The sequence below is a fragment of the Myxine glutinosa genome, chromosome 9 (genome assembly GCF_964187855.1).
Source record: "Myxine glutinosa chromosome 9, kmMyxGlut1.1, whole genome shotgun sequence".
In the NCBI taxonomy this organism is placed as follows: Eukaryota; Metazoa; Chordata; class Myxini; order Myxiniformes; family Myxinidae; genus Myxine; species Myxine glutinosa.
The window spans coordinates 46310806-46325536 of record NC_136269.1 but is presented as its reverse complement, the minus strand read 5'-3'; the positions used below and the strand labels follow the sequence as shown (position 1 = coordinate 46325536).

Sequence of the window (14731 nt, the reverse complement as noted above, 5' to 3'; positions counted from 1 at the left end):
GGTGAGAGTGCGAGAGGGCCTTCCCCAGTTAGTTAGGTTAGGGTGAGGAGCAGGTAAGCTCGGGTGGCAACTACAGTGGTGGAGGTGTGCAGGTGGGTAGACCTGCTGGGAGAGCTACACGTCACAGCCCAGAAATTGTGCGAGAGCACCGAGTGTTGAATCGGGGGAGTGAGACCCCAAATTGAGAAGCACCACAGTTTGGTCAATGGGAATTGGTTTTTAGAACCCATAGTGTAAGTTGGCCAATGGATTGGCAGGGAAAGACCCCGGGTAATGTAAAGTTGTTAAAGTCATTTAGGAAATAGTTAGGATTGATGAACCTGTCGCACCATACGCAGCCACTTACCTGAGGTGATGATGATGACTCCACACCTGTGTTCCTTTGTTCTGTGTTGCAGGAAATAAGAATTGCTGTTTGGATTTGTGAGACGCATCACGACGTGGATAAGACATTGGGGTGATTCCATCTCTCCCTCCTTAGGAGGGACTGATGATGAATTGGAGATGGCAAATTTTGATGGGAATTGGAGATGGCAAATTTTGATGGGAGTTGGAAATGGCAAATTTGATTGGTTAGGAGGGAGAGAAGACGAATTTGGTTTATGGGAGGAACGGGGAAGACAGTAGGGACGTTTGTTGATGTGTAAAGTAGATGTTTATGGGTAGTGTTGTGTTTTGTGGATACAGTAAGGGGTAAGGGAAGGGCAATGTAGGTTACCTGGTGGGGGGGGGGGGCATACGGTAGGAACGTACCTGTCTCACCTGGTTCCCATGTGCCCCTCGTGTGCATTACCTAATATTGCGTGCACTTTTGCGCCCTTACCACCTTACTCACTTGTTTTCTTTTGTCTCCCACCTCCGAGGATCTGGCTTTGGGGCGGAGAGAGAGGAGAGGGAGGTGCTGGCTCCGCAGTTGTGGGCCTGTACTTTCGCTGCTTGCTGCCTGGATCGATACACCATATGGACCGCAATTTTTGTGGCCGCCCACCATGGACCGCAGTTCTCTTGCGGGCAAGCACCACCCGTGGATGGACCTCTGGGTCAACGTGGCACCTATGCCATAGAGGTGAACCACTATAGTTGGCCCCCTGACGGCCACAATTTCGAAATGGACGCGGTTGGCGCCTTTCTTTATTTTTAAGGAAGCCAGAAGGCCAAGTGCTCCATGAAGGCAAGACCAGCGGCAGAACATCGGCCGGCTGCGAGACCACCGGTGATTATTGAACACTTTATTGGTGCACCGGATGGTGCTGACTGTATGTATGGGGTGGTGCTTTTGGTGCTTGGATGGGGTGCTCTGCACATTATTAAAGGCCGTAGGGCCACAGGGCACTCGTGGGTTGGTGTATCGATGCTGGCATGCGTGCTCTCTCTATGCATAACATCTGCATGTGTTCCTCAAAGAACAGGTCCTGGATCGTAGTGTAAATATCAGTGTAGTCTTGTATAAATGATGCTCCCTACCGGCTGTATGTTTAGTTTGAGGATTATTTACGCGATTCGGTTATCCTGTGGGTGTGTTTCTGTGAGGAGAAGGGTGCAACGTCGCAGGGGGACATATTTACTCATTTGTGAACATCTGTAAAACTGTCGCACTCAGGGTTGAGTTAATAGTAGAGGGAACTACATCTGAGTGCCACACTAACGTGGGTAAAACTTTATCGGGTCGGGACGCCCCGAGGTAGAGAAGGGTGCAATGTTGCGGATATGGGATTTGGATACATCCATATCCGCTTGTAAATATTCCCCTATTTCCCCAATACTTCCCAACTATCCCCAATCCCCCATTCCCTAGTCCCATTTTCTGTAAACAACACTCTGTAGACCCGACCTTCCCCTATTTCCCCCATTGAATGTCGCATCCAGGTCCACCGCATCTCACGTAGACAACTATAGGACATCTTGCTAGTTATTCTTAGTCTATGTCAGTTAAGGACTCATTTCCATTAATTCTGACTCTTCGTTGCACCAGAATGTGATTGTATGGCACCGTTAGAAAGTTTAGGACCTCCCAATACCTCCCCGCAGCTCTTCCTCATGGTACAACAACAACAACAACAGCGGCGGTGGCGCGGGGAGTGTGCGTCCTCACTCCGGCTTGGTTAGCCGCCATTGAACATGTGCTCCGACGGGGTTACCACGTAGGGGCTCGCTGTCAGCTCCTCGTCAAGGGCGGAGCCCGGTAACCCCCCGCACCCAATAGAAGCGGCGGACCGATTCCATCTGGGGCGGAGCCAATGAGCCGAGGGCGTGTCACTCCCCGCTGAGCATGCGCAGGAAGAGGGAGGTGACGTCAGATGCGCCCTCAGCTTGGAGAGAGAAGACGCCACCTCCGAGCGCTGCAATACCTCCCCGCATCTTTGGACTGGACCGTGCTGTATCCTGTCCCTGAGCCAAGGTGCACCTTGTGCTATCGACTGCCTGTCCTTCCTTGCCATCAATCCCTGTGTAAGTCAGTCTTGTTCCGTTTGTCTGTGGTCTGTCGGGGATAGATAAGACTGTGTCTAAGTGCCCATCTTTTCTGTGCTTTACCTCTTTCCTTGTAATCTACCCCTTTTCTGCATCACCAATTATATCCTCCTCCGGAGGTCTTGAGAACTGTACCCCCTTGTGTCGTTTCATTTGTCCCAGCCGTTGTGTCCTTTCCTTCATTGATTTAGCGTAGCGCGATTCGGCCAACGTTCGAGTGGAATCGGGCGGGATCGGGTTCTAATCGGGGAGTAACTGTTCGGACGCGGTAATACACCACCGCTCGGTAAAATAACATCTAAAACCGCGTCTGTAACAATATATATATATATATATATATATATATATATTTATTTATATATATATATATATATATTGTTGCAGTTGTGTTTTTACAAATAAAGGTTAATTTCCCCCTCATAGTTTAGTCATACTACAACACGTAGCCTCGCGATAGTTGTTATTTCTTCGTAAATGTAAGCATAGTACTTTTCCTGTGTTAGTTTTGCGTTGAGTAGAATAATGAGAGTTAGGTTTCCTTCCAATGTTTATGCCGCCTCGATGCTTTGAGTTTTGGCGCAAATTACCACGAGGCCGGCCTGACAAGTCGATCCAGGCCGAAGGAAGGCGGGACAGAAGGAGTGGGGAGTGACCGGTAAGCACCAGCCGCCAATCAGGGCTCGAGGGGAGCGGCTTAGCACTGCGGCAAAAGGCGTGGTTTGGAACATTCGAGGCAGGCCAGGGTGTGGCAATATAACCCTGTGCCCAAAAGCCCCCACCTCAGTTATGGGGAGAGGCGCTTCTCAGTTCTGAGGAGAGGTGCGCTGAACAAGTGAGAGTTTTTGAGGAGGACCTGCGCTGAGTGATGAGCTTGAGTTATCAGTTCGAAGCGCTGTGTTGAATTGAGTTACAAGTTAAATGCTCGGTTGAGCTTGAGGCAGATCCTGAATTGAGTTGCGAGAGTGAAAGTGCGCCGTTGCATAAATCGCGCTGTGAAGAACCGCCGAGCCGGGCGAGAGATGGGCATATCTTCCAGCCTGCCTTTGTTTGAGATACGTGCCGCAAGGATCCCTCCCGCCTGCCTGCCTGCCTTCGTCAAGGGACGTGCTGTGACCGCAGAGGGCCACGCCGGGTGAGCTGTTCCTGAACAACCAAAGCCGGCGCGTTCAGCGCTGAACATTCCTTCCTTCATTCCCCCTGTGAGTGTGAACGGGCCCATTGTCTGGGTAATAAGCTAAGACTGCTTATGTGCCTGCTCTGATCACATAGGAGGAGCTCATCACAAAAAACAACAACAAAGTAAGCCTTACAAAACATGGCGGTGCACCATCTTCGTCAGTCCTCTGTCACATTGCTGGGTTCTTAAGCTGCCATTTTGGTTCGGCCTATACAAATGTGCCTTGCCTTGGAAGCATGGTCTACTCTCATGGACTAATTTAAGTATATAATCAAAATCTCTGTTCGGGTTTGAGGATCGGATATTGAGGTCTAAATAAATGCCGAAATCTGGATTGAAATCTGTAAATTTTAAGAAATTACCGATTCTTATAACTAACCGTATCTCTTATTATAATGGAGCAAGCATATATGGTTATGTATGTGTATGTGATTTATTGGTGTAAGTATGTGATTTATTGGTGTAAGGATGTGATTTATTGTTGTAAGCATGTGGTTTATGGGTGTAAGCATGTGATGTGGTGGTGTAAGCACGTGATTTATTGGATGTAGGCATGTGATTTATTGATGTAAGCATTGAATTGTTGGTGTAAGCATGTGATTTACTGGTGTGAGCACGTGATTTATTGGATGTAGGCATGTGATTTATTGATGTAAGCATTGAATTGTTGGTGTAAGCATGTGATTTACTGGTGTGAGCATGCGATTTATTTGTGTAAGCATGTGAATTGTTGCTACAAGCATTGCTTTATTTGTGTAAGCATGTGGTTTATTGGTGTAAGTATTGCTTTATTGATGTGAGCATGTGCTTTGTTGGTGTAAGCATGTGCATTATTGGTGTAAGCATGTACTAGTATAACGCCCATCAAAAATGAAGGGTTGGAACAGTTTTTGACAGTACAGCCACGTGAGCATGCCAAAGTCTGAAGACTGGGCCTAGTGTCAGGGGTGCTTATATCATCTTTATTTATTAGACATCATACAGACGTAAATGAACACTGGTTTCACTCTGCGCACGTTGCACATCACGTGCAGCAAATTTCACCTCCCTGTGCCTTGCATATATTGTGATGAAAAAAAATACCGCTTCTGTAGCCTACACGGACCTTGGGGCTCAGTTTGCAAGCCACCGTCTACAGTCCCAATGTAAGAGGCATAATTACTCTTATTTTGGGTCTTCGGAATCCTTGGGGTCTTTTGTGTCCTTGGGGTATTTTGGGTCTTCAGGGTCTTTAGCGTCTTTTGTGTATTTTGGGCCTTCTGGTTCATTGGCATCTTTTGGGTCATTTGAGACTTTTGGATCCTCTAGGTCTTTTGAGTCATTTGAGTATTTTGGGTCCTCGATTTGGATCTTTGGGGTATTTAAGGGTCTTCGGGGTATTTTGGTTATTGGGGGTAATTTGGGTCTTTGGGGTCCACTGGGTCCTCAGGGTCTTTACAGGGCTTCAAGGTCTTTTCGGTCTTTTGGATTGTTTGGGTCGTTGGGGTCTTTTGGGTTTTTAAGGGTCTATGGTGTATTTTGGGTCTTCGGGGTCTTTGGGGTTTTCGGCGTGTTTAAGTGTCTTTGGGATATTTTGGGTCTGGGGGTCTTTGGGGTCTATTTGGTCTTCTGGGTCTTTTTGATCCCTTCACTCACCGGGATATTTTGGGTCTTCGGGCTCTTTTCGGTCTTTAAGGTTATTTGGGTCTTCGGGGTCTTTTTAGTCTTCAGGGTCTTTTCGATCTTTTCGGTCTTTGGGGTATTTTGGGTCTCCGTGATCTATTGGGTCTTTAACAGTCTTCAGAGTCTTTTGGGTCTTCAGGGTCTTTTGGATATTTGTGGTCTTTTGGGTCTTTAAGGGTCTTTGGGTATTTTGTGTATTCGGGGTCTTTATGGGTTTTTGGGGGAATTTTGGGTCTTCAGGGTCTTTTGGGTTTTTGTGGTCTTTTGGGTCTTTAAGGGTCTTGATGTCTTTGGGGTATTTTGGGTTTTCGGGGTCTTTTTGGTCTTTTAACTCCTCCTGGTCATTTGGGTCCTTGGGGTCTTCAGGGTCTTTGGGGTATTTTTGGGTCTTCTGGGTCTTTTGGGTGTTTACCAGTCTTTAAGGCAGCTAGTCTTTTGGGTCTTTGGGGTATTTAAGGGTATTTGGGGTATTTTGGGTCTTTGCGGTGTTTATGGGGTTTCAGGGTATTTTGTGTTTTTGGGTCTTGAAGAGTATTCGGGGTCTTTCGAGTATTTGTGCTATTTAGTGTCTTTTTGGTCTTTAAGGGTCTTGTGGCCTTTTGAGGTTTTTGGGTCTTTGGGGTATTTTGGGTCTTCGTGGTATTTTGGGTCTTTAACAGTCTTCAGTGTCTTCGGGGTCTTCAGGGTATTTTGAGTCTTTGGGGCCCATTGGGTCTTCAGGGTCTTTTGGGTCTTCAGGGTATTTTGGGTGTTTTCACCGGTGGACACACAGTCGTGTTCAAAGATTGCCCATTAAACCCCCCACTCAAATCCCTTCTAAAGCACTACTCAAAGCCTTTAAAACCTACCCTTACGAAGGGTCAGACACACACAAACACACACATACACACACACACACACACACACACACACACACACACACACACACACATTGCGTTTTACATGACAGATGTGATTTTTTGGTGTAAGCATGTTCTTTATTGATGTGTGTGATTTATTGGTATAAGCATGTGCTTTATTGGTGTAAGCATTGATTTATTGGTGTAAGCATGTGCTTTATTGGTGCATGTGATGTATTGGTGTAAGCATGTGCTTTATTGGTGTATGTGATTTATTGGTGTAAGCATGTGCTTTATTTGGTGTATGTGATTTATTGATGTAAGCATTGATTTATTGGTGTATGTGATTTATTGATGTAAGCATTGATTTATTGCAGCTCAGGGAAAACAGCACGTGATTTTAAAATTACGAAAACAAAGTCAAATAGCTAATGAAGGATGAAAAGCAGAGAATAAATATCAAGACCAGGAATGAATAAATACTGCAGTTTCCTCCTGTTGGCATTTATTTATTACTTCGGGTGAAAATGAGACAATTTAAATTGAGAAAAGGAAAACAATGGAGGAGGAGGAGGAGGAGGAGCGCGAGAGAGGTGAGGAGGGTGGAGGAATTGGAAGATGGGTAGAAGTAGAGTCCCTGTATAAAGAGAGTTGCGCCATGCGCTGACCCGAGATTTCTGGTCACGTGATTTCGTGGCGCCATTTTGTGTCTAACTTCACCGTGCGTGAACGTCAGCTTGGTACGGGAATGTTGTTTATTGCCAAACAAAATGACTGGTTGTTCTGCTTTTGGTTGTTCAAACCAATCTGGGAAATATAAGATGTATAGATTTCCAAGTGATAAAGTCAGAAGACAAATTTGGGAAGCGAAAGTCAGACGAAAGAGCTGGAAAGCGATCGACTCCTCGAGACTCTGCCAGGTAGGCCCACGCCTCTTGATGATCGATGTTCAAAAGCAATTCTATCTGCTCGGTTTTTTTTTGGTTGTCTGTCCGTTGAAAACCCTTTTAAAGGGAAGTGATTTGTGTTTGTTTATAATCTTCAAGGAGCTGACCAAAAATGCATTTCCGTGGGAAGAACCCTGCTCAATTTTTTTCGGGTTGTCCTAGCGGACCGCATATTGTCATTGATTGATGAAATGTCCCGGTACAGTGACATTGCCTGGTCTGCGGTTGGGTAGTCTGCGGGCAATGTCACTGTACTTTTTCAGAGGGAATTAATTTTGATTTTATAGGGGTGGGAAACCCATGGTCCGTTTTGTTTTCAGTTGTCTGTCCGTCCATTCAAAACTTATTCCGAGGCAAGTTATTTTTTTGGTTTAAAATCTTTAGCCTAATCGGCAATCATAAAAGCAATTTTAGGGGGGGGCCTGCTCAATTTTTTTGCGGGTTGTGCAGCCAAGTCGCCAGCTATGAAACATATTAATCGATCAGGCAATATCCATCAGAGTTCTGGGCAAGGGTGTAGTAATAAATGAACGTTTCAATCTTACTAGATGCCGATGACGTTTTCCTTATGTCAGAGACAGAAGCTGACTTGCAGCTTGTTAAATCATTACAATGGAAATTGAATATAAATGTCGATAAAACTAAAGTTGTACACTATAGAAATATGGCAATACCACGTACAGAATTTGTTTTAAGTGTGTTAGACTATATGTCGGCTGGAAGTCCTACACCGGAATTGCTCTCGGCACCCTTTAAAAAATATTGGATATGCCCACACTCCTTTCTAAAAGTTATTAAAATTCAGAGAACGACAGCATTGGTTTGTCTTACTTATAATGTTAGCTCTTATATGCAGTGTTGGCTTGTAATATGCATTGCCATACCACTTTTAATATCACCACACAGCTCTTTTTCACGGCAATAGCTGAGTTTTTGACAAAACAAATATCACCTGTATGTAATAATAAGACTAAATATGTGTAGTAAATTTTTTTTTAGCAGGTTTAGAATATATCAACCCAGATACATGTATATCTAATCCGACACACTTAGACACAAAATGGCGTCCAAATTTGAGTTGACACAACTCTATATACAGGGACTCTAGTTTACATTATTGTGTACATTTTTGAAGAACTGTATCGTTTCATTCCATGGTTGGAAAAGAGTTGACTCGCTTTAAACAAACACTGTGCATACACCCCCAGGAACATGGAAAAATATAATTCGACTTTGGTTCGATCCCGAAATTCAGTATTCAGTCGCTGTACTTTCGAAGTCCTGCGAACGTTCTCTCCTCTCCTCCCATCTCTCATTCCCCTCTCTCCTTCCCCGTGCCCACATCTCATCCAACCAGTCGACATTCAAAACGGCTGTTGGAATACATTTCACAGATTTTCTCAACGTTAGCTAAAACTGAGACTTTAATATATCTCGGCATTTCCCCGTCTGTGTCTCTTGGGAGGTGTAAGATATATCGAGTCGTGAAAAGCCGCGATTATTTAATATATATCGGCAATTTCTAAAATGTCTCAGCAAATTTCCCATGTGTGCGTTTATGTTCTCAATTATTGCTGAAACCGACTCTAAAACCATCGATAAAAATGAAATCAGATAATGATTTAGATTGGAGATAAAAGTGTGAGAGAGTGGCAATGGCCTTCATGTTACAGGCCTTTGAAAATGCATTTCGTTCCATAAACGGAAACTTTCATCGGATTTTATTCCCGTTTTTTTTCAACCGAGTCTAAAACCATGTTAGCGACTGTGAAAAATGAAATGAGATATCGAATTGTAGTTGAAATAAAACTGTGAGAGAGAGCAAGATACAACTGGCCTAACAAAACAGGCCTCAAAGCTATGCGAGGAGAGAAAATGGAAGACATTTGTTTTTGAAGCCCCTCCCAGACCGGGTGTAGCAACACCCCCAGACACACATATCACCTGCGGAGAATATCTATATTATATTATCCGAGGGTGATTCTGTCTGTCTGTCCGGGGGTGTGGCTCACTTCGTTTAGAGAGCAGCTCCACCTATTCTGGGAGAGGCTTCACAAACAAATATCCATCATTTTATTAACTCGCATAGCTTTGAGGCCTGTTTAGTTAGGCTCGTGCTGTCTTGCTCTCTCTCACAGTTTTATTTCAACTCTAATTCGACATATCATTTCATTTTTAACAGTCGCTAACATCGTTTTAGATTCGGTGGGAAAAAACGGTAATAAAATCCCATGAAAGTTTCCATTTATAGAACGAAATGAATTCTCAAAGGCCTGTAATTTCAAGGCCATTGAGTCTCTCTCATCCCTTTATCTCCAATCTAACTCACCATCTGATTACATTTTTATCGATGGTTTCAGACTCCGTGTCCGAAATAATTGAGAACATTCACGCACACACGGGAAAATGCCACTATATATAAAAAAATCTCAGGACGATGTGTCATACACCGCCCAAATATCTCAATATGTCGACATATCTGAAAAATTCGCTTTTTCTTTTCCGTTGAGATATATTACTTTTCCGTTTGATGACAGTCGTCACAAAAACGTCAACAATGATGCCGACATATATTTCTTCGCTCTGATTTCATTCAACATTATTATCCGGAAGTAGCCCAGCCACAACGCCCAGATCGGTGGAGTGTTGCCGTGATGCTTGTCCTTCTGGAAGTTTCTCCCATCTCCACACAGGATCTCTGGAGCTCAGCCAGAGTGACCATCGGGTTCTTGGTCACCTCTATTACCAAGGCCTTTCTCCCCCGATTGCTCAGTTTGGCCGGGCGGCCAGCTCGAGGAAGGGTCCTGGTTGTTCCAAACTTCTTCCATTTAAGAATTATGGAGGCCACTGTGCTCTTGTGAACCTTCAATGCAGCAGAGATTTTTTTGTAGGCTTCCCCAGATCTGTGCCTCGATACAATCCTGTCTCTGAGCTCTGCAGGCAGTTCCTTCGACCTCATGGCTTGGTTTTTGCTCTGATATGCATTGTCAGCTGTGAGACCTTATATAGACAGGTGTATGCCTTTCCAAATCATGACCAATCAATTGAATTTACCACAGGTGGACTCCAATCAAGGTGTGGAAACATCTCAAAGATGACCAAGAGAAATGGGAGGCACCTGAGATAAATTTAACTTCCACACTAATACAAGTGTGGAAAGTGGTTTTGCAACACGACCACAAGTGGGGAAAGTGGTTTTCAACACTAACAGGAGCGCAAAAAGTGGTTTTGCAACAATTACACAAGTGCGCAAAGTGCTTTTGCATCACCAGCACAAGTGTGGAAAGTGGTTTTGCCAGACCAACACAAGTGCGAAGAGTGGTTCTGCAACACTAACACAAGTGCGAAAAGTGGTTTTCAACACAAACACAAGTGGGAAAAGTGGCTTTGCAATACTCGCACAAGTGTGAAAAGTGGTTTTGCATTTGCATCCAACTCACAATCCCACGAGATATGCGGAAAGGATGACCCAAAACCAATTATCTTCTTTTTGATTCATATATAAACATCATTAAAAGTAAATAATGACCTCGGCCAAAGTTCAAATGACGTGAGTTTCATCTCCACATGAGAGAATTCCACATAGCTATTTGGGCAGTGTATAAGCTAACAGATCGCTGTCTCCATCGATCTTGCCAAGGCCGTAACACCTATCAGCTCAAAATCCTTTTAACTGTTGACTTGGTAGTTTTTACAATGAAGGAAACACGTATGCGGAGTACATACGACATAGTGATTGTGAATGTGACTGCTCTGAGGCGTCTTTCGCTTCGCTTCGAATTATTCATTACCTTCATTCATTCATTTAATGATCATTACACTCATTCTTACGCTCATTAAACATTAAACGTTCATTAAAGGATTACGAAAATAAAAACGAAAAACATTATGAAATTACGTTCACACCGTCACATCAAACACTACCGTGAACACAAACATCGTCACAACATCATCACAATGAAAACATCGTCACAAACGTTACGTTACGTAATTCAAACCGTGAACACATCGAATATTGGAGAGCCCATTGCCCAAATTTGAAACATGGTGGAATAATATTTACCGACATGAACAGTGATGTGGCTTTTATTGAAATTCTACAAATACTGTTTAGATTTTGATGATTTGCGTGTGATATGATTTAACGGATGTTTATATAAATCGTTTAAAATAAAAAAAGCCTTCAATTTCTGATATTTTACCTTTTCGTTTGGGCCTCCCAATGGAAGCCCCGCCCATAGGGCAGGTACCGTTGCTGGCAGTATTAATTTGTGATTGAAATGATGAATGATGGAATGAAAACATGGAGTTCCTGCTGTCAAGGCCTGACGTTCGACTGAAGGGGGCACAAGAATGTGGAATATATTGGTTCATCGTTTACCATTCGCCGTTTTTTTAACCAAGTCATTCACGAATCGGATGTCCATGCCCGAAGGGTAAAAAAAATGAAAGTTACATTATTTGCTGGCTGGTATCTGGTATTTTATTCCGCTCCAACAGATGATGTTGATTGCTGAAAAGTGAGAAGGCGTGCCATTTCGGTCCGTTTTGAGCCGAGCCAAACTCCTCGTCCTCAACCACAAACCTTTGAGTTTCCAAATGGCAATCTTCATGAAAATTAGCAACGAAGAGGAAGAATATCGCAGCATGACGTCAGAAATCACACGGAAAGACGGAAAGATTCCTTCAACCCCGCAGTGAGCGCCGCTCCTCTTTGGTCCCAAAAGGACCACCGACCTTCGATGGAGTAAAAAAAGAAGTGAACATGAGGAACGAATGAGATGAAATAATTAATTATAACAAGAAAAAGGATAACAATGAAAAAAAAAAGCCTAAACGATATCTATATTTTTAATCTTTCGTCCATGTTGATGTTTTTATCATATTTTGCCACCAAAACTACACGTAATCATGTGATATTCATTATTTTCTCAAAGAATGGTCCCGAACGATTCGGGAGGTTAAACACACAACACACACAACAGGCATTTGAAGGCCATTTTCCATGCGAGAGCAGGGGTTGGCCTCGTGAGGAATGGAAACAATATGGCGTACACAGACCACGTGGCCATAATCTTTCGGACACGCCATGCAGGGAATCTATTGCTATATACAGGGACTCCACCCAATCCCAATCGTCTGTACACAAGAAGTCTCCATGCAACTGTGGATGACAAAGCGCTTCTCCTGGTGGGAGAGGATATTACAAGTCAAACGATACTATAATCAATATTAATCATACTATACAGTATACCAGCAAACTCGAACAGAAAGATCAAAACCTTTTCCTTAATCGACTCGATTTAATGTTCCATCAACTATGAACACAAGGATCCATGTGCGATGGAGGAATTTCGAAGAGATTTTTGTTACAAGATAACGAGGTAAAAGAAGGAAGTTGGAAAATCGAGACTCAATATCCGGCGTCATGACGTCCTCTTAGCGTCATGACGTCAGGAGAGCGTCATGACATTTCGGCTTCCTCGGATTGCATCCAGTCGCTAAATCGTTTATAATCTGCTCCAATCTCAGCAGCAAAGCGAGAAATTATCCAAATAAATAAATCATAATATCGAACCTAATATTACAATTAGGATTTGTTTACAAATATCGTGCAAAATTCACCATTTAAATAGATATTCAGGGAAAAGTGTTGAATACGTCCTGGTAAAGTAAGGCGGTGCTCGCACTAAGACAAGGGAGACCGTGGGGTAAACAACTCATACTTACCTGACAGGAGAAATACCATGATCATTAAGGTGGTGTTCTCAGGGCGAGGTCCACCCATTGCACTCCGGGTGGGTTGACCCTTGCGATTTCCCCAAATGTGGGAAACTCGACTGTACAATTTGTGGTAGTGGGGGACTGCGTTCGCGCTATCCCCTGATTGTTAAACTAAAAACAGATGAAACATGTCGTTGTTGTTATCACAAGCCAAACACGTACAAGTGGTAATAGTTGTTGAAGGATTGTTGTCGTTCATTCAAAATGACTTTTCAGTACAAGGGATGTTCAGAACACCTGACTGCAAGTTTCCTTGTGAGGTCATTACCTCCACCTGACGGAAGCTGTTTTCACTCCTCTCTGTCTGTATACTGGATATCTCAAAACGAGGTGGACGGATTGGGACGAAACGAGGTGGACATGTTGGGTGTGCGACAAAGACGAAAGCATTTCATTTTGGTGAAGATCCGGTTCCTGGAATCTTTGTGCCTCCACCAACGCAGTCGCCGGGTGCATGTTTTCGGGTTGTCCATCTGTCCGCCAATGACAGGTTTTTATTACCGCGATAACTTGAGAACGTGTTGAAGGGATCCAAATCAAAGTTGTGCAGGAATGTGTAATGAGATAAAGATGAACCAACTGATTATATTTTTTCGTCATGAGGTCAGAGGTCAGGTTCGGTAAAAATCTTATTACCACGATAACTTCTGAACCAGTGATGGAATTTGACCAAAGTATGTATTATGATGCCGAGAGCAAACATGAACTGATTTGATTTTGGGGTTAAGGTCAAAGGTCAGACTCTGTAATAGGTTTCTAACTTGACAACGGCTGAAGGAATCAAAGGCAAACATGGCACATGTAAATAACAAACAACAACATGCATTTTAAGGCCATTTTCCCTGCTAGAGCAGGTAAGCCTTGCGGTCCCCATGACAAACTCCTCCATTTTGCCATATTTTCTGCATCTCCCCTTGTCCGCATTTCTTCTTCCACCATCTTTAGCCAAGTCTTCCTCGGTCTTCCCCGTCCTCTACTTCCTTCTACATTCATTTCCATCACTCTTCTCAACCAGTCACTTTCATCCTTGCTCAACACATGACCAAACCATCTCAACCTGTTCCTCTTCACAGCATCAATCACAGGCTCTATTCCCATCATCTTTCGCAATTCATCATTTGTCTTCCTCTCTCTCAACGATACTCCGCACATCCACCGAACCATTCGCCTTTTCAGCCTTCGTTGCTGCTCTACGTTCATTACCCATGTCTCGCTCCCATAAATCATAACACTTCTCACACATGCAGCATACACTCCCCCTCCTCATCAGCACGCCACTCAGTTCCCGAAACTTCTTCCATGCACATCTCACTCCAGCAACCGTTGCCGAGTCTGATCCACCTTCTCCATTCAGCATGTCTCCGAGGTAGCAAAATGTTTTCACACCTTCCAGCTTCACACCATCTCCAAGATCCAACTCAACATTTCCTCCATCTGCAGTTCACTCTGTGCACACCTTTCACTTGCATGTAGCTGCCACACTGGTTAATGACCCTCTCAAGCCACTACATTTTTGATGAACCCACTCAGCGCACATTGTACATTGAATGGAGTTCACTCCAACACCCTTCCTGCACACAGCACACGGCCACTTCCCATTTCTCTCTAACTCACCACATGCTTTACCACTTGCCATCACCTTCGTTTTTCCGATATTCACCTTCAGACCTTTTGTCTCCAAACATTCCTTCCACTTGTTCATCTTCTCCTTCAGTCCATCCATACTTTCTGCAATCAACACCAGATCATCTGCATACAACAACTCCCATGGCAAACCCTCCTTTACATTCCGAGCCAGCACCTCCATCACAGCTACAAATAGTAGTGGACTTAGTACCGACCCCTGATGCACT

General features: G+C 43.9%; 1 long non-coding RNA gene and 1 other non-coding gene across 2 annotated transcripts; one reads left to right on the top strand and one right to left on the bottom strand.

The window, feature by feature from the left end:
- Window positions 1–11164: 11164 nt before the first annotated feature.
- LOC137435561 (uncharacterized) lies at window positions 11165–11818 on the bottom strand. The gene is made up of 2 exons (XR_013624457.1): window positions 11551–11818; window positions 11165–11430 (listed from the first exon to the last, which is right to left on the bottom strand). It is a non-coding gene; the product is annotated as an uncharacterized LOC137435561 (long non-coding RNA).
- Window positions 11819–12816: 998 nt separating this feature from the next.
- Window positions 12817–12980, top strand: LOC137435868 (U1 spliceosomal RNA). The gene has a single exon (XR_010986162.1). It is a non-coding gene; the product is annotated as a U1 spliceosomal RNA (small nuclear RNA).
- The last annotated feature ends 1751 nt before the right edge of the window (window positions 12981–14731 follow it).